The 19486-nt window shown below is 40.3% G+C and overlaps 1 long non-coding RNA gene across 1 annotated transcript in view; it reads left to right on the forward strand.

The window, feature by feature from the left end:
* LOC136864589 (uncharacterized) overlaps positions 1–18508 on the forward strand; it is a 40215-nt gene extending 21707 nt beyond the window's left edge. Inside the window, exon 2 of the long non-coding RNA XR_010859336.2 lies at positions 17983–18508. This is a non-coding gene — a long non-coding RNA (uncharacterized lncRNA). The remainder of the gene's footprint in view (positions 1–17982) is intronic.
* Positions 18509–19486: the final 978 nt, after the last annotated feature.

Consider the following 19486-nt stretch of genomic DNA (forward strand, 5'->3'; position numbering starts at 1 on the left):
CGCACGACCTGCTACACGCCCGCAGCCTGTATCTGTTCACCGCGGGCGCGGCGTACTTCAACACCTCTGCTCCCCTCATAGTGCGGGCGAGCGGTATCTCAGGGTACTTGAGGGGTCCGAGCGGCCTCCGTTGGACGCAAGCTGCAACGGCCGGTCTGGCCATTCAACTTAGCCTACATCAACTACATAGACATTTCTGTTCAACCTTAATTCCGCTTCATGGGAATTCAACAGCAATATTTGGTGGACATTGCAAATTTTTCCTTCAATTTCAAGTATTAAATGTTTATCTTCAGAAATTCAACTTTTACAAACATAAAGACTTTCATTCACCTGCAACAACAACATTTTGAAACTGAATTAAGAAATCTTGTAAATGCTTCTGCTATCTATCTTCGTATCAACATCATTACTTGGACTTTGTTTCAAACTGATTTCATGTGTCACCCCTGGAGGAACTTTTGGGGGGGGAGGTCTGTACCGGGCGGTACACCTCTACACCGTTTATTTAAAAATTGCGCCAGTTGAAACTCCTCTTCTGGAGGAAGGTTGAACTTTATCTATTCTATTAATTCTCTACTTTCTCAGAAGATGTCACCACGTGGAAAATTTTGAGTTTTTGAACTGTGTCACTTTTGATGCGTTTTTGTTTCGCTTGAAGTAAGAAGTGTGAACTTTCTCTTCTAGAGGACACTACTGAAGATCAACAATAGTGCGACCTAGTGCGGAGTTAAAGAACTATTTTGTTGGAGAAATTTTTATTTCAAAAGTTTGGGTTTTGTTAAATTTCTTTCTGTTATTGTTTAAGTTGGCTGTATACTCCTCTTTTTCCCCTTGTTTTAGATTTATCCAATCACGAATTTCTTAAATTAATTTCTATCCAATCAGATGTATCTTCCCCCAACTTGAATATGTTGCTGGGGCCTATCCAATAAAAACATTGTGGGCGGGTGTTTTCTTTCCCCTAACGCCTAGAAACTTCCGCGAGAGTATTTAAACTGCTGATTTTAGGGTCTCGGGGCCACTTTTGTTCCATCTCTCAGTGTGTAAAGTACATAGCAGGAGGCGGGAAGCGCCTCTTTCTTCTCCTGCTGTTCAACTTCAGGTAATGGCCTCTTAATAACATCTTTTCTAGCTAGAGTTGGCAGTTTAACTCTCGCGGCGGGTTCTAGGTCTTCCACCATGTAACTTTCCTTTCAAATGTAAAAGCAACTGGTATCTATTCTATCTTTCAAACTACATATCGGGATAGAGAGTGCTTAACCCTCTCGAGCTCCCACTCACATTGTTTTGAGGTGAACTTATTTTTCGCAACCTATTCTTCAGTAATGTAATGTAAGTTTGTGTTTTCTTAAATCACCTCAGTAGTATGGGATTAGCCCTTGCATCAGCGGCCTAAGAGCCAACGTAGGTCTTAGAAACAAAGTGTATTAAGGAGTGCAAGTTCGCCTCCTCTCAAATTGTGATTTTAGAGGTCACGTAATTAACCTTCTTTTCATTTATTAGACCTCAGTAGATTGGGTATTTCTCCCCTGTGTTTTGGTCCGTTGAGGACAACTTGAAGGTGGAGTTTGGTGTAGCCTTTGAGAGGCTTAAATTTTGAGAGCGTGGGGCTCTTTTGAAAATCGAGTGTCATATGCCTCGTGGAGGCTTTTTAGTGTAATTTGGAGCAAGGGCTCCGAGGTATGAATGGGGTTTTCTGCCCCTCTGTTGGAACTAGTGTCTTTGAGGTAAAACTGGGCTGATTGCCCAAGCATTGTGTTTTCGGGGCTCGAAGCCCAAATCCTGTAAATATTGTGACTCCCCGTTGATTTGCTACATTGTACCTGCCATGCTTGTTATATCTTTGTTTTGAAAAGAAAATATAACCTCGTTAAATTTTGAAATTAATTTCTCTTTAGTAGCTTGAGATCCATTCACCACCCAGCACCTTCTTTCACGCCTACCTACCACAAAAACACGGTAACACTTAATATTGTTGTTTATACCTTTGTTATCTTTTATACGTATTTAAAATTATTATTATTATTATTATTATTATTATTATTATTATTATTATTATTATTATTAGTGTAAAATGGCCCTCCATAGGCTGTATCTAATAATAAATAAATAAATAAATAAATAAATAAATAAATAAATAAATATTAGTTTCCAGCTTCACTCTAACCCCTGCTTTACTTTTTAATTGTTCCTAACAAACCACAAATGCTGTATTGCACAGTTAATGTTGCACAAAATTCGAGTTACAGAGTATTTTTTGCTTCAAGGGAGGAAATGTTTGCTTCGAGAAATCGAGAAATTTGTGTAACCGAATTTCGAGAATAGAGAAATACACGTGAAGAATAGGACAAACGGCCGAAAAATTTAAGTTACTCGAGATACTGGAAATTCGAGTAATGGAGGTTCGAGGTTCGACTGTATTATTATTCATATGTATGTGCCATAAATGAGAGTGATTAGGTACATTTTCTTGTAACCATTTTTATGTTTTTTTTTTTTTAAGGGACACTGGGACTGAAATTTCTAATTCCTGTAAAAATTAAGATATCACCTTAATATTTGGTTGGCTCAAGGTATGTACTATTATGAATATCTGTACTAAATTTGATCAGTGTAGCTTTACTAGTTTCATAGATATTATTTTCCAATATTTATATGCAAATTATTCAAATATTCTAAATGTTAAGCGTATCAAAGCGATCCAGATAGCACATTTTTAAAGTAATGATCTAGTACCTTATTCTTATTTAAATGAAACTGTGCATCATTTTTGAGATTGTATTATTTACTATGGAGATAGGACTTTTTCCCCTGTTGAAGTTTATTTTTTGTAAAATTATTGAAAATTTAATATTTGAAATTTTTTTACAGGCAAACCAGATTTTCAATTATAAAAGTAATGCACACATTTATGGATAATGTACTAAGGAACATTCATGTGAATTTTCAAGGTAATAGCATCATATCTGTAATGTGTATGACATGTTATACATGTGAAACTGAGAAAATAGCATTTTTCTAAAGTCATGCATATTTTTTAATATTGTCAGTTGACTTACTCATTAGAACTATCCTGCAGCATAAGTCATACTCTCCGTCTTCTGTTTTTCAGCCTCTTTCTTCAATTTTTGTGACCGTCTTCTGTCGAGTTGATTTTTTCTTCTCAGAGGACGATCGCTGTATTTCATAGTTTCTGCGAGCATCAGCCTAAGGATTGATTTTTCTGTCACATGAGAGACTGAAGTTCATTTGATATCTGACTTCAAGTCTATTGTTGCACTGCGCCCCTTATTGAACTCTGCCACAGCACTGCATACACCGATTTCAAGTCTCTTTGTTGATACAAAATTTCCTTTGGATACTTTCTCCAGATGCTAGAATATAGACTTTCGTTCTGATTCTGCGTGGCACCACAGACACATTGGGATAGTACTTCATCAGAGGCCAGCCTCTGATACACAGGCATAATCTTACACATTAATGGCTCAGGAAGTTCGACCGACATTTTATCATGACTCTGAGGTACCATAACTTCTGCTATGCTTTTGTTATAGAAGCACCAATCATCTAAGCCTTGGGGGCATTTCTTATATTGGGGCTTACTGTTGGTAGATATGTAATAGTAGAGTGTTGCAGAGATAGCATTTTTCATGTTTGCAACATTAAGTGTGATTTGTACAATATAACGCCTATAATAGCTGGTAAACTTGATAATTGTAGCATTAGTAAGACCACCTGAACGACCACCTAACTGCACACCCTTCACTTTCCAAGTTTGTAGCATCTGTCTCAAACCTTTTCCCATTCTCTTAGCAATGTGGTTTACACATTCCTCCTTCAGTACTGTGTTGGTGCCATACACCACATTTCAAAATTATGTGATGAAAAACTCATAAATGCATGTGCAGGATAATGTTCAGTGAGAATAGAAGAGGAAGGGGAATTTAAATGGCTGTGCAGCAGGCATTTAAATGTCCCGCTGTGCCTTTAAAAATGGCGGAACGTGGAAAATTATATCGCCAATTTATCTGCGATGGTCAGGGGTAGAGCGTTGTGTGAAAATCGAAATATTTGATAAAATATGCCTAAAACTCAGTCCCAGTGTCCCTCAATATTTTAAATTTAATGGTCAATTCACATTGTAACTGTAGACATGTATGTTTTTTATCCTGTCCATTTTTCACTTAAACCGTGGCGAAATATATGTGATGAAATCCAAGAATTAAAAAATCTTCCTAGTTTTGATTTCTAAAAGTTTGCAGCTATGTGATAACTACTAGTATTATCGGCACACTTTATCGTGGTGCATTTGTGTATGGGGTTGAGGAGTAAGGAGGGAGCTATCCCGGTCCCGGTAGTGCTGCCGACTGAATGAAAATGAAATCTGAATTGAATCGAGGCTTTATGATCGATCGATATGAAGTTTCTAAACCGTTATCTTAAGCCAACAACTGTGTCACATACACATTATATAACATTTCTCGATGCGAATCTTGTTCCTAGCATGAATTCTATATTTTGGCTTTGCTGTGTAAACAACAACAGTACTAGTACGTAAAGTGTACGCCAGATGTCGCACAACGATGCTTAAGCGATTCATAGTTTGTGTTTCAAGCGTTGCCAGTACGAATCTCGAAGATTGCCGAGGTCGACCGATTCAGCACTAGGGTGTAAATGCACCAAGATAAAGTGTGCCGATAATATGTGACACACTGCTTCATCCCATATTCATACTATCACTCTTGTTACAAATAGGATTTTTTTTCTTCATTTATCTCAAACACCTACATGGCAGACCTGATTATATTTTTCACAAACTTCCAAATACTGTATTTCTGGAAATACGAATTCTACCTAAACCGTGCATAAAACGACAGTTATAGAAGATCTCTTCTTCATCCATTCCCTTTTCCAGATTCTCTCTGGGTAGGGTAGTGTACCAAAGCCTTCCACCTTACTCTATCTTTCCACCATTCCTCTTCTAGTACTTTATTGCTATCGACTCCTCTATTTGCAATACAGTCCACAACAGAGCTCCTCCATCTCATTCTAGGACGTCCCCTAGGCCTCTTTCCAGTCTCTGTATCCATGAATGTTCTCTTTGGTATTCTCTCTCCTGGCATTCTCATCATGTGTCCAAACCATTTTAGCTTTGCTATATCAATCTCTTCTTGAAGTTTACGCTCTCCCACGCTTCTCCTTATTTCCTCATTTCATATTCTATCTCGTCTTGTCTTTCCCTGTATGCTCCTCAAGAACGTCATTTCAGCTGCTTGTATCTTACTTTGGTTCCGCTTAGTTAACGTCTAGGCTGTTGAAGCATAGGTCAGTATAGGTTTATAATAGGACGAGTATAAAACCTTCTTGCACTTCATTGGCACATCTTTGTTCCATACAATGTCTCTCACACACTGGTAGAAACTTGCAGACTGGTGTATTCTTAAATCAATTTCTCCATACAAATTTCCATCTTGCAATATCATGCTGCCCAAATATTAACATTTTTTCACTGATTCTCTAGAGATTTGTTTCCTATTTTTATTACTTCTCTGGATTTTCTGTTACCTCTTGTCATGATCAAAGTCTTACTTTTTGCAGTACTAATCTTCATTTCAACATTTCATATCTCCCCAAACTACAATGTCATCAGCAAAGAGCATAGACTTTATTTGCTCGTCCATCATCTTCTCCTTGATATTATGTAGAATTATATCCATAATGATAATGAAGAGTAAGGGAGACAGTACACTTCCCTGTCTTAAGCCTGTCTCGACTCTGAACCAATCAGTTTGACCCACTTTGGTTCTAACACAGCTTTTGCAATTTTGATACAATGCTATTACCATCTCCGTTGTTTCATTCCCAATCTGTGCCTCTGTCAATGTTTTCCATACCAAATTCCTTGGGACAATGTCATATGCCTTTTCAATATCTAGAAATGTTACTACCATGTCCTTTCCATATTCCCAATACCTTTCCATCATTTGACGCAATATAAATATTGGGTCAAATGTGGACCTGCCTCTTATGAATCCATACTGGTGTTCAGCCAATTTTCCCTCTACTCTGTCTCTTATTTGTCTATCCAAGATTCTTTCAAGGATCTGTATGAGGTATCATTGTCACTCCTCTGTAATTTTCACATTGCTTCCTGTCTCCTTTCTTGAAAATTGGTATAATGATCCCTTTCGTCCACTCTTTTGGAACAGTCTCTTCTCTCCATATCACTCTGAAGAGTCTATACAACCACTGTAGACCAACTACTCCTGCTGCTATTATCATTTCTATGGTGACCTCATCAATTCCAGCTGCCTTGTCTCGTTTCATTCTTTTAGTGGCCCACTCAATTTCTGCCATGGACACCTCGTTTTCCTTATCTTCCATATGCACTAAATCTGGTTCTTCGATTTCTCCTTGTACCAAGGTATTTTGCATGTTGTAAAGCTGTTCAAAGTATTTTCCGCACCTCTGCAATATATCCTGCTTCTGTGTCATCACTTCCTCCTGTTCATTTTTAATGAAGTAAGCACCTTCACCTGGGTTTTTCTCTTTCTAACCCACTGGAATGAGATCTTTTTATTCCCGGTTGTGTCTTCTTCCAGAGATTCAGTGAATTTTTGCCAGCATTTTTTTTCTCCTCTTGAACCACCTTGGAGCACTCCTTCGTGCAGTGCCTGTATTCTGTTTTTCATTCTGTTGTTCTGTTTCTCAGCCATCTTTTCCAAGATTGTTTCTTCCTTTTAACTATATATTTTATCCTGTCATTCCACCAGGGCATTTCTTGATCTTTCTTCCTTCCTGATACTCTTCCACAGGTCTGTTCTGCAGACTCGACCATGACTGTTTTAAAGTATGCCCATTCTTTGGCCCTTCCGATGTCTTCCTTAGGTATACTTGTTTTAAAGTGTGTCTGGAACCGTCAGCGCCCATATGACAGTTTGTAGTGGGGGGGCCCACACCTGGGGGTACGTAGTATTTTTAATATTTTGGAAGATAAAATAGCAACTTGTATTCTGTGGTAGAATAACCCATGATGTTCCCTGCCTATTGGTGGGGAACGGTACTACCGCTTCTACGTAATACTGACTTTTAAATCATTTTCTTGAAAGGAAAACACCTGACTAGACTAGATTTTCGCCTTTCCCTGAGAGCTGGGGGGGGGGGGGGTGGCACCTTGCCCCCGGGTATGAGCGCCCTTGTCTGGAACTCTTCCTTTATTTCCTCCTCCTGCAATTTCCACACCCTTAGCTTTCTCTGCCTAATCTGTCATCTTTTGTATCTTTCCCATCTTTAACTTAGCTATCACAACTCTGTGATCACCTTCGAAAGATTCACTTGGGAGGGCTGTTAGGTCTACCAACATTTTCCTTTTACCTTTCTTGACCAAAATGTAATCTATCAGAGTTTTGATTTTGTTATCCCAACTATATCCGGTATCTTCTGACTGTTTTTCTTTCGAAACCATGTGTTACCAATGATCAGCTCATTTCTTCTACAAAAGTCTACCAAAATATCTCCAGCCTTGTTTCTCTTCCCATATCCAAATGGACCTATAATCTCTTCATCCCATTTTCTTTCCTGACCTACCTGAGCATCGTGTCTCCTATGATCACATCCTGTTTGTCCTGTATATAGTCTTGCGGATATTCAAGGTATTCCTCTAGATCCATATCTGTATTTCCTGTTTTTGGAGCATACCCTTGAATTATATCTGTAACACCAGTTTCAAGTCCTAATCTGACCTTAATCAACCTGTCATTTATGTTTTCCACCAGTTCTAGATATTCCTTTAGGTCTTTTCTATTTATGAGACCTACACCATTTTTGGCTTCTCTTCCTCCACTACATTATAAGGTGTATCCTTTCTTTAGTTTCCTCTCATCTTTTCCTTTCCATTTGGTCTCGCTGATTCCCAGCAATGCTATATCTTTGTCTACCATAAAATCTACAATTTCTTCCACTTTCCCTGTTAGTGTCACTGCATTGATGGTCGCTATCTTGTTGTATTTGGTTGCTGGTCGCCCATTTCTCACATTTTTCCCAGCATCACAAGAATTGCACATTGCTTGTGGGGAACGCCTTAGCATTTTGCACTTCGCTTGTGTGGTATGACCTAGCATTTTCTGAGGCTTCAGTACCCTTATCATATAGGCTTTTATTATGATGGGTTTGCCACTCCCAAAGGCATTTTAGAGCTACTGCCAGCCAAAACTTGTAGGCCGCTCCTGACATGGAGAACAGACGCCTTTTATAGCCGTTCCTCTGGAGTACAGATGCTACAACTGATATGGGGTTTCAGTGGCATTTCCTCCACTGAGGAAGATCTATTTTATAATATTTAATGTATAATTTTTTCCTTACGGGCTATAATAATGGAGATATTCGCAAATTTAAGACTTTATTGGCAAGTGCATCAACGGCTAGCATTGTCAATTGTTCAGTCGTTATGACGATCAACTAGCTAATAATTATGGTGATTCAGTCAGTCACTACTGATCTGCATTTCGGGCAGTCTCCCAGGTGGCAGATTCCCTATCTGTTTTTTCCCTAGCCTTCTCTTAAATGATTGCAAGCATTGGAAATTTATTGTACATCCCCCTTGGTAAGTTATTCCAATCCCTAACTCCCCTTCCTATAAATGAACCTACATACCACTTAGTCGAGCAGCTCTGATTGTTGTGATTGTTTAAATAAGCTGCAAATCCACTCGGCCATTAGCCACTATTCATCAGGAAGATGGCTATAGAAATGAGAAGGAAAACTCGATCACTCTAAGAATGTTGGTGGGAAAGTGAATCATATGGGAGGTGGTTGCTCTAATATCACAGAGCTTGAAGAAAAAATGTGATGGCCTCTACAATGTCTTAAGTTTCTAAAACTTGTCAACTATAACATTACATTGACTATTAACTGGGTTGCTCGGCCACTTTACTACCGCAATGTTACAAACAAGTAACCCGTCAGCGACAGGTACGACAGTTTTAACATAAAATATATCCCAAATGCTGAGAATTTATTGTATTGATTATCTTAAATGTGTTAAGTATGTCTTGTTAATAGTTACCTCTCAGTTGGGGGAGAGCTTGGTCTATCATAGTGAGATTGTGTTCACATAATCAGTTTCTTTTTATCTTTCATTTTCCCACCTAGCTATTTGATATTTACTAGGAAACTTGTTTCTACACATTGTGGTTATACTGATTGTGTAACAGCTTCAATAAACATTGTTTGCTATTCCTGGCAAGAGTTCAGGGGAACTGGGACAGGAACTGGTGTGTGAAATATCTTGAAAGTTTCAGTGTTAGTACTACATTAAACCACTATTGTGGTGGTACTAATTAACATTGATATGTGTTTTGATACTAACTTGTATTAATTTCCTATCAAGAACAGGTCTGATAATTTTGCTTTTGTTCTAAATAATTACAGTAGTTTTGGAACAATATTGTTCAACACAGGCTGTCATTTTCACAGGGAGGTTGCTACTGATTGTTCGTTGAAGCACTTTTTATTTATTACTAAATCACTAACATAGAGAGGGTGCTTTACAAAAGAAAATATTTAAAAATCCTCCTTATCAATACAAATCAACTCATCTGTTAGATGAAGCAAAGTCTAAACATGTTTCAGCCTAATCTCAAGGCCATCATCAGTAGCAGAACAGTAATTACATAATACACAAACAAATTAAAAATCGTAATGAAGTGAAGTGACAATGATCATGAGTAGTGAATTAAAAAACATATTGAGGTATGAAGTCCTTTCGTCTAATAGATAGTTCTTGAATTGTCAATTAAAACTGCTGACTGTTAAAATGAAGACACTGTGCTGAGGAGTGTAGTGAGACCGTCAATACTATGGGTTAAAACGTGTGTAACATCTGTAATGAGAAAAAGGAAATATGAGTGGATGAAAAACAAGATAAAAAATAATGTACGAAAAGAAAACTCATATAACTTACTTGTAACAAAAGTTGTCTCGAATGGAGATGACCTTGTCAGTCTCAAGTCACATTGCCTGTGTGTGGCTTACTGTGTGTCTGTGTCGATGTGGTTGAACTATAACTTTTTGTTTTACATGCGTTTTATTGTTTTCATTAACTAAGGTGGTATGCTTTCTCATTTATTGTACTATATGTGTAACAGTATGCCCTCAAACTAGCAACGCTAGTTCATTTGGTGTGGTTGGGGGATTCCTGTTATTATCAACAGAAATGATTGTGGAAAAGCATCTTTCATAACTAATTAGGATTGTTTCATATAAATTACAGGGTTTGGTTGGAAGTATTATACAGAATTATTTTATGAAATATGTTTTCTTCCTCGATGTAGTTACCTGCTTTCTAGGAGGTCCTAGGATCAATTACTAACTTCGTAGTTGAGTAGGTTAGATGGTCACCTTTTGTGAGTCAGATGATAATTAAGAGTGCTTAATTATGAGAGACATTTGTTAATACATTAGCTGACACATTAAAGAACCTTTTTCCAGGACAAAACTCCAACCCTGTTAATCCTTGGTGTTGGTTTATCTTGCCAGTTCCCTTACATAATTTGCCAGGCTGTTTTACCTGATGCAGTCACTTAAGCGCGGCCAGTATCCAGTAATCGGGAGATAGTGGGTTCGAATCCCACTGTCGTCAGCCCTGAAGATGGTTTTCCGTGGTTTCCCATTTTCACACCAGGCAAATGCTGGGGCTGTCCATTAATTATGGCCACGGCTGCTTCCTTCCAACTCCTAGGCCTTTCCTATCCCATCGTTGCCATAGGACTTATCTCTGTCGGTGCGGTGTAAAGCCACTAGCGAAAAAAAAAACACCTTGTAGTTGATCATGATTTAATAACATTCTCCGACTTGTAAAATTGATAGTGCTGGGCTCAGTGGCTCAGACGGTTGAGGCACTGGCCTTCTGACCCCAACTTGGCAGGTTCAAGTCCGGTAGTATTTGAAGGTGCTCAGATACGTCGGTATCGTGTTGGTAGATTTACTGGCACGTAAAAGAACTCCTGTGGGACTAAATTCTGGCACCTTGGCGTCTTCAAAAACCGTTACAGTTGTTAGTGGGAGGTAATAATAATAATAATAATAATTATTATTATTATTATTATTATTATTATTATTATTATTATTATTATTATTCAAACTGATAGTAGTTATGTTAAACTTGTAGCATTAAACCATGAAGTTTTGCTCTTGATATGAGAGTGTGACTTGGGGATTAGTGTTTTAGTTGATGGTATGTTAACAGTCATCACTCTCAAAAGAGGAATGGACTCAGTTCCTTTGAGGATGTCAGGATATGCAAGATGAAGAACCATGGGAGCTCAGGATGAAACTGATTAGCATTGGGGAATAAATGATGACAAAGACTGGAGAGGAAATATGAAAGCAGATCATGGCACTAACAACAAATTGTGACTCGTCTGAGACACAGTTCTTTCCTTTTACACTGCCTGACAAAAAAAAATTGAAGCACCGTGAAGAAATGGTCGGATGTCAATGTAACTTCGTACATTTACACACCATCAGTGGGTATGTAAATTATTAAGAGTTGCATTTCCCTGTGACAGGTAGAATGGCCACCCGATTGCATCAATCTCGTTCATGTTTAGTGTTGTTACCAGGCCTGGTAGGGTATATAAGAGGCGTGAACAGCATCAGATGTTCAGTGATCACTGTGAAGGATATGGAGATGTTGAGTACTCATGTGAGACAGCGTTATCAGCACCTGATCAAGTTTGAAATTGGCCTCCTTGTGGGTCTTCATTTGGCCAGCTGGTCGATGCCTGCAATATCCAGATTTGTGGGGCATTCGGATGTGACGGATGTTGGATTGCATGGGAACATGATGGCAGGCATACTTGTCGTCAAGATTCCGTTCGACCCTGTCTGGCCACCAGAAGGGAGGATCACCGTATTGTGCACCAAGCCCATCATAACCCTTCACGTGTGCACCTGCCATCCAAGAACAAATAATGGACTCCATGCACCATTCTGTGTCATCCCGCACCATTGGTCAGAGACTAGCAACGGCCAGGCTAGGGAATTACTATCCCATGCGTGGGCTGCCGTTAACACCACAACACAAACGGCTGTGTTTGGAGTGGTGTCGTGACTGGGAAATTTGGACTGATGGTGAATCGCGGTTCTGCACTACCCTGGATGACAATTGTCTGTGAGTATGGTGGCGACATGGGGACAGGTCCCATAGTTAGAACCACGAACCTACTATGCTGGCGTAGTAGGGGGAGAGGTGATTCTCCCACGTAGCGTCCCAGGTGGCAGATAGGGGGATCCTAACCGGCTTGCCGGTGGACTTGAGGGAAATAAAATACCTGTCGCGGACCACACAAACAACCCTCTGTGGTTGGGGGATGCAGACAAAGCATACACCCATGGTATCCCCTGCCTATTGTAGGAGGTGACTAAATGGGGCGACCAAGGGATGATTGTATTAGAACCATAAAACTACTTGTGATTAGTACCACCACGCGGGGAACACCATGGGTCGCTTTTACTTGCGCGTAGTACCACTATGTTAGATACACATTAGATTTGTGATTAGTAGCAACAGAGTGCGTTGCTGGCTTTTACAGTACCTGTGATTAGTACCACTTTAGGAGTGACACCATGGTTTTGGCTTGCCTATGATTAGAACCCACTATATGAGCAACACCACAGGATAGTGCAAGTCCCTGTGGTTAGTACACGTATGTGATGAACACCATAGGTTTGTGTTGCCTATAAATGGCGCCGCAATGTGCGAAGCACCATAGGTCTGTATTACATGTGCGAATTTCATTATCTGTGAATAGTACCATAATGTGTGGAATACCGTGAGTCTACGCTACTTTTGATTAGTAGCCTACCGCAACATGACAAATACCATGGTTCTACATTCCTAGCGATAAGTACCATTATGAGGGGCCGATGATTTGGATTTTGGACTCCTTTAGACTGCAAGCATCATCGATTCAGTATTATGCTATAGAAGCAGTCCCTTGGTCAGTAATACTATTGTTTTACATCATTCTCTGTGAATGTGAGGCTTTGCAGTTCGGATCCACTGATTGTTTTAAATTGATATCCATGCAGTCATTCTTTGTCCTCATGTTTTGAATTCTGGTCAGTGGAGGATTTTGGACTTTTAATTTGTCATTCCATTTCATCTCATTTCGTACTATTACAGGCCGATGACCTAGATGTTAGGCCCCTTTAAACAACAAGCATCATCATCAACCATACTTAGAATGTTTAGGAGAGGCACAGCAGTGTTACTTCTGGCATCATTGTGTGGGGAGCCATTGGGTATGGCTTCTTCTGGTCATGACTGGTAGTGATTGAAGCAACTCTGATGGCACAAGGGTATGTCACGGACATCCTGCGTCCTCATGTGACAGTATTGTGGTGCCATTTTTTAACTGGGCAATGCTTATCCACATATGGCGTGTACCTCTGTAAACTGTCTGGATGATGTTGAGGTGTTCCCGTGGCCAGCAAGATCCCCAGATCATTCGCCGATAGAACGTGTGGGACCAGCTCGGATGTCAACTCCGTCCCAGCGCCAGTATCCAGGAAATCAGTTACAACAGTTGTGGGCCAGCTTTCCTCAGGTGAGGCTATAACAGCTTTGACACCCTTCTCGAAGGAATCAGTGCATGCATCCAGGCCAGAGGGGATGCTACGTCATACTGATAAGTGGGCTTGTACTGCCAAATTCTTTGTACAGTAAATTTGACTCAATTTTTTAATCACTGAAACATCACATACCCTCCCAACTAACAGTGTCAGGGTTTGATGCGGTACCTCTACTTAGTGTATTAATCAACGTAACTCCAACATTCAGTTCAGGTTATTCTTTCACTTTCAATTTCTAATCATCTGTGTTTATATTAATATTCATTGAATGTATCATTTATTAACATAATTTCAATAGTTATTTCAGGTTACTCCTAATTTTGTATACTGCACGTATCACAAATTATGAAACGATTACAATAAACAATACCCTTTCCCTAATCTATTGTTCCCGAGATTAGGGGAGACGGGTATCTTTGACTTAGTGTATTAGAGTTGTGCACGTAAACAATTTGCCTTCGTTGCCTCATTGCCTTCTTAACCTCCTACTACTTAGTTGGCTACATGGTTGGGTCACGCAGCTGAAAGCTTGCATTTGAGATATTGTGTGCTCAACTTGCACTGTCGGCAGCCTTGAATATGGTTTTTCTGTGGTTTCCCATTTTCACTAGGGAAATGCTGGGGGCTGTGCCTTAATTAAAGCCACAGTTGTTTCCTTCACTGCCCTAGCTCTGTCCTGTCCCATTTTTGCCATATGGTCTGCGACGATGCAATGTAAAACAAATAGAAAACATCTTACTTTGAAATAATTTAGATACAGCCTGTAATCCTGGAACAGGGCAAACTCACAATCATTAGGATGATTGAGGAACTATCCCATACAGCAGATAGCAGCCCTAGTGACAAATCTTGTCATGATTATATTAGTTGTACTGATTCTGAGAGCCCGTTACTGTTATAAATAAGGCAGCTGTTATTAAGTAGGTCTTGGCTCCAACAAAAAAATATTTTGGCAATGTGTAAGATGACAATTTTGTGTGTACAGTAATTACTTTGCAAGGTGTTTGTTAATTTTAAGGTATATTTTTTTTCAGTGCTATTTATGAATATTTTAAGATAAATTCTGCTCGTATGAAAACTAGTTTCTTAGTGTGGTTTGTTAGCTATTCCTCTGCTGTATGGAAGTTACTGTGATTGAATCCCAGTGCAGTTAGTTGACATTTAAGAGTGCATAGTACCGGGCGAGTTGGTCGTGCGGTTACAGGTGTGGCTGTGAGCTTGCATCCGGAAGATAGTGGGTTCAAATCCCACTGTCAGCAGCCCTGAAGATGGTATTCTGTGGTTTCCATTTTCACACCAGAATCTCCTGAAGTCAGAATTTGTCTTCAGGCACTGTGCATAAGTACATGCCCTATATTTCCTAATGCATATCTTAAGATTTCCTGTATTGTCTCCTGTTCGCGAGAAAAATAAAAGTTGCCATGACTTATGACTCGACCTCCATATTTGTAATATCAATGCTCTTTGTTTTGCCACATACTGTAGTTCTTGAAAACGTTAACTTTCTAGAATTTGTTGTTATTACTACTTTACTTTTGACTCCAGGAAACAGTATTGTGTCCATTGTTGTACCTTTGTGAGTGTTGTGTGCTGCCCATCATATCATCCATCAATAAACTGTAAAGATGACCATACCTTTAATAGCTTCAAAACTAGTCAATAATTGGTAGAGCATAGTTTTTAGCATGATAATAGAGTTATGTTTACATATACATAATATATTCAATTATTTTATTACTGGTATGACCGGGCGAGTTGGCCGTGCGCGTAGAGGCGCGCGGCTGTGAGCTTGCATCCGGGAGATAGTAGGTTTGAATCCCACTATCGACAGCCCTGAAAATGGTTTTCCGTGGTTTCCCACGCCGCTTCCTTCCAACTCTTAAGCCTTTCCTATCCCATCGTCGCCATAAGACCTATCTGTGTCGGTGCGACGTAAAGCCCCTAGCAAAAAAAAATTACTGGTGTGTGTTTGACTTTGTCAAATACAACTGTGTGTTGTTTAACTACCAACAAACTATTCTATTCTCTTATATATTATATCTATTTAAAATATACACTGACTGACAGAGCAAATACAACACCAAGAAGGAGTGGTCAGAACTTTATGCCAATTGCAGGGTAGACTGACGTCACTGAGGTATGCTCATGATGTGAAATGCGCCGCTGTGCTGCGCACGTAGCGAACGATAAATGGGACACGGCGTTGGCGAATGGCCCACTTCGTACCGTGATTTCTCAGCCGACAGTCATTGTAGAACGTGTTGTCGTGTGCCACAGGACACATGTATAGCTAAGAATGCCAGGCCGCCGTCAACGGAGGCATTTCCAGCAGACAGACGACTTTACGAGGGGTATGGTGATCGGGCTGAGAAGGGCAGGTTGGTCGCTTCGTCAAATCGCAGCCGATACCCATAGGGATGTGTCCACGGTGCAGCGCCTGTGGCGAAGATGGTTGGCGCAGGGACATGTGGCACGTGCGAGGGGTCCAGGCGCAGCCCGAGTGACGTCAGCACGCGAGGATCGGCGCATCCGCCGCCAAGCAGTGGCAGCCCCGCACGCCACGTCAACCGCCATTCTTCAGCATGTGCAAGACACCCTGGCTGTTCCAATATCGACCAGAACAATTTCCCGTCGATTGGTTGAAGGAGGCCTGCACTCCCGGCGTCCGCTCAGAAGACTACCATTGACTCCACAGCATAGACGTGCACGCCTGGCATGGTGCCGGGCTAGAGCGACTTGGATGAGGGAATGGCAGAACGTCGTGTTCTCTGATGAGTCACGCTTCTGTTCTGTCAGTGATAGTCAGCGCAGACGAGTGTGGCGTCGGCGTGGAGAAAGGTCAAATCCGGCAGTAACTGTGGAGCGCCCTACCGCTAGACAGCGCGGCATCATGGTTTGGGGCGCTATTGCGTATGATTCCACGTCACCTCTAGTGCGTATTCAAGGCACGTTAAATGCCCACCGCTACGTGCAGCATATGCTGCGGCCGGTGGCACTCCCGTACCTTCAGGGGCTGCCCAATGCTCTGTTTCAGCAGGATAATGCCCGCCCACACACTGCTCGCATCTCCCAACAGGCTCTACGAGGTGTACAGATGCTTCCGTGGCCAGCGTACTCTCCGGATCTTTCACCAATCGAACACGTGTGGGATCTCATTGGTCGCCGTTTGCAAACTCTGCCCCAGCCTCGTACGGACGACCAACTGTGGCAAATGGTTGACAGAGAATGGAGAACCATCCCTCAGGACACCATCCGCACTCTTATTGACTCTGTACCTCGACGTGTTTCTGCGTGCATCGCCGCTCGCGGTGGTTCTACATCCTACTGAGTCGATGCCGTGCGCATTGTGTAACCTGCATATCGGTTTGAAATAAACATCAATTATTCGTCCGTGCCATCTCTGTTTTTTCCCCAACTTTCATCCCTTTCGATCCACTCCTTCTTGGTGTTGCATTTGCTCTGTCAGTCAGTGTACATTATTTTTGAGACTTCTGTTAGGTGGAATATCATTAATACTTCATATTGTAAACAGTCAACTGCACGTATTAGTAATGATTACAATAAATGAATAATCTGTCGATAGAATATGGAACAGTGCTGTAAGAGAAGGGATGACTCCTCCTGTATTGGATGATATTGACAAGAAGTCTCTCAAATGGTTTGGTCACCTGGTCTATATGGATGCTGAAAGGAAATCTAAGCAAGAGCTTGAGGCTAGACGTGAGGGAACTAGAAGAAAAAGATGTTCATGGATTAATTAGGATCAGATGGTCAGTGAAATTGTGAAATAGTGAGGAAAAGACCCGAATAAAGCAAGGCAGCTGGCATGAGACAGAACAGAGTACCAAAGATGGTTGGAAGGCCTGACACCAAGAAGAAGAAGAAGAAGAAGACGACGACTATTTCCCCGGTTGCCAGTCATGTGTGACTGAGAGAGAAGAGTATTCTGTTTGTTTATTTTTATTGTAGGCTAGCTTTTTAGCAATCCATGTGTAAGACTTTTGTGAACTACAGTAACTGCTGGTATTTGCCACCAAAAGGCTTTCTGCACATCTACACCTTGAAATCATTTTACGCCAAATCTGATCATTATCTCCTAGGTAACCAGCCCTCCTTAAGTTCTCTCAAAAGCTATATTATTAAAAATTTTCAGATTGCTTTGTGCTATTATTTTTATTTACGCCTGCCAATTATTGCTCCGAGATAAAGATTGAGGTCAGCAATAATGTACTACCGAAGTTACTTTGTGTTATATACATATCTTGCATTTAAATTAATGCATATTTCTTGAAATTGTTATCATTCCTGTATTTATTGATACTACTACTTTACTTTTGGTTCTAGGAAGAGGTCAGGATGCCTCTGGATTGGCTGTTCGGAAATAAGAAAAGGTCTGAGCCAGAGCCTGCACTGCCCACATTTGATGATGTTGCTCTTCAAGGTAGCAGTGCTGAAGATTTTGTGTTGGTTCGGAATGAACAATGTAACATTGGTTCATCTGCTGAAAATATGAGGCCTAACACAGCACTCCCGTACTCTCTCGCTCCTTCAGTGGGAACTTCAGAAAAAAGTGGTGCTACGGATGTAACGGTCAACCAAAACTTTCTTCATGATGTACCCTTTAAGCTTGCTGCAAATGAGACTTTTCAAGATATTGACTCTGCTACTGCTTATCAAATCAGAGCCAGCCAGTTGATTTCATATATTGATGAAAAGCTTTCTTCTGAAATATTTAATTATGACTTCAAGGTTGAAAGAAGTGTTCTTAGGGAAGCTGGAAGTCGTGATTTAGGATAAGTTGAGAGTTCTTATAGCATCGGTGTTCATATGACTTGCATAAAATAAAATGTTATCTTGTGCTTTGTTTAAATGTAAGCCTTGTTTGTTCCATCTTGTTTAAATGAGTAGCAAACAGGGTAAGAATACTAACTAGATCGCAACAACAACAAAAATAGGTTAGGAATCTAACATGGTGCAGCACACACAATGCCACAGTGCACAACACAAGGCTGCCAACTAATGAACTTGGTCCAGCTTGTGACAGGAACGCGACAGAATACAAGATACATTTGCCTAGTGACAAGACTATTGGGCTGGAAGCATAAGCCTCCAGGTTGGAGCCATGAAATGGCGTACAGGCCTCTAGTATCCCCTCTGACAGTATGTCTGTACCATTGGCTGGTGACAAGAACATTGAGGGAATATGATGCCATGATACATCAGTTTCAAACTATGAGGTTTCATTATTTTTGCAGATTGTGGTAGCAGTGGGCCAAGGAGTGATGCAAGCTCTGTGGGAGACAACAGGAACACAGGAAAAAGCCACATCTCTGAGATGACCTAGTGCCAGTTTTAATTTTTTTGTGTTAGTATGATTACTTCTAGGTGTGCGTTGGTGAGCCCCTGGCAAGCATAAAGGATCTCTATTATATACTTCAAGTAGCTTTTCACATTTGTTTTAATAAAAATGAGTACATAACAAGAAACCAAACTTTTTTCCATAGACAATACATTTTCTACAATAAAAAACAGGACCCCACTATTGTAACACAAAGAAGCTAAAACAAATCCTCAACGAACACTCGTTTTCTGTGAAGTGAACAAAAGGTAAAAACCTAATCAACATGAATCCAAGACTTTCCATGGCAAGATTTTTCACCCAAAATACTGTACACAAAAAACTTCACAATTTATCCAAACATTAAAAAAAAAAGACATTACACATTTACTCCTAAACCTTTGATAAAAATTCCATAGAAATTTGCAACAATTTTTAAAAACATAGTTTTATTACCCAACCACACCATTCATTCTTATGGTATTATAAACATGTATTCCAACAGTGCCA

Source organism: Anabrus simplex, chromosome 2 (genome assembly GCF_040414725.1).
Source record: "Anabrus simplex isolate iqAnaSimp1 chromosome 2, ASM4041472v1, whole genome shotgun sequence".
In the NCBI taxonomy this organism is placed as follows: domain Eukaryota; kingdom Metazoa; phylum Arthropoda; class Insecta; order Orthoptera; family Tettigoniidae; genus Anabrus; species Anabrus simplex.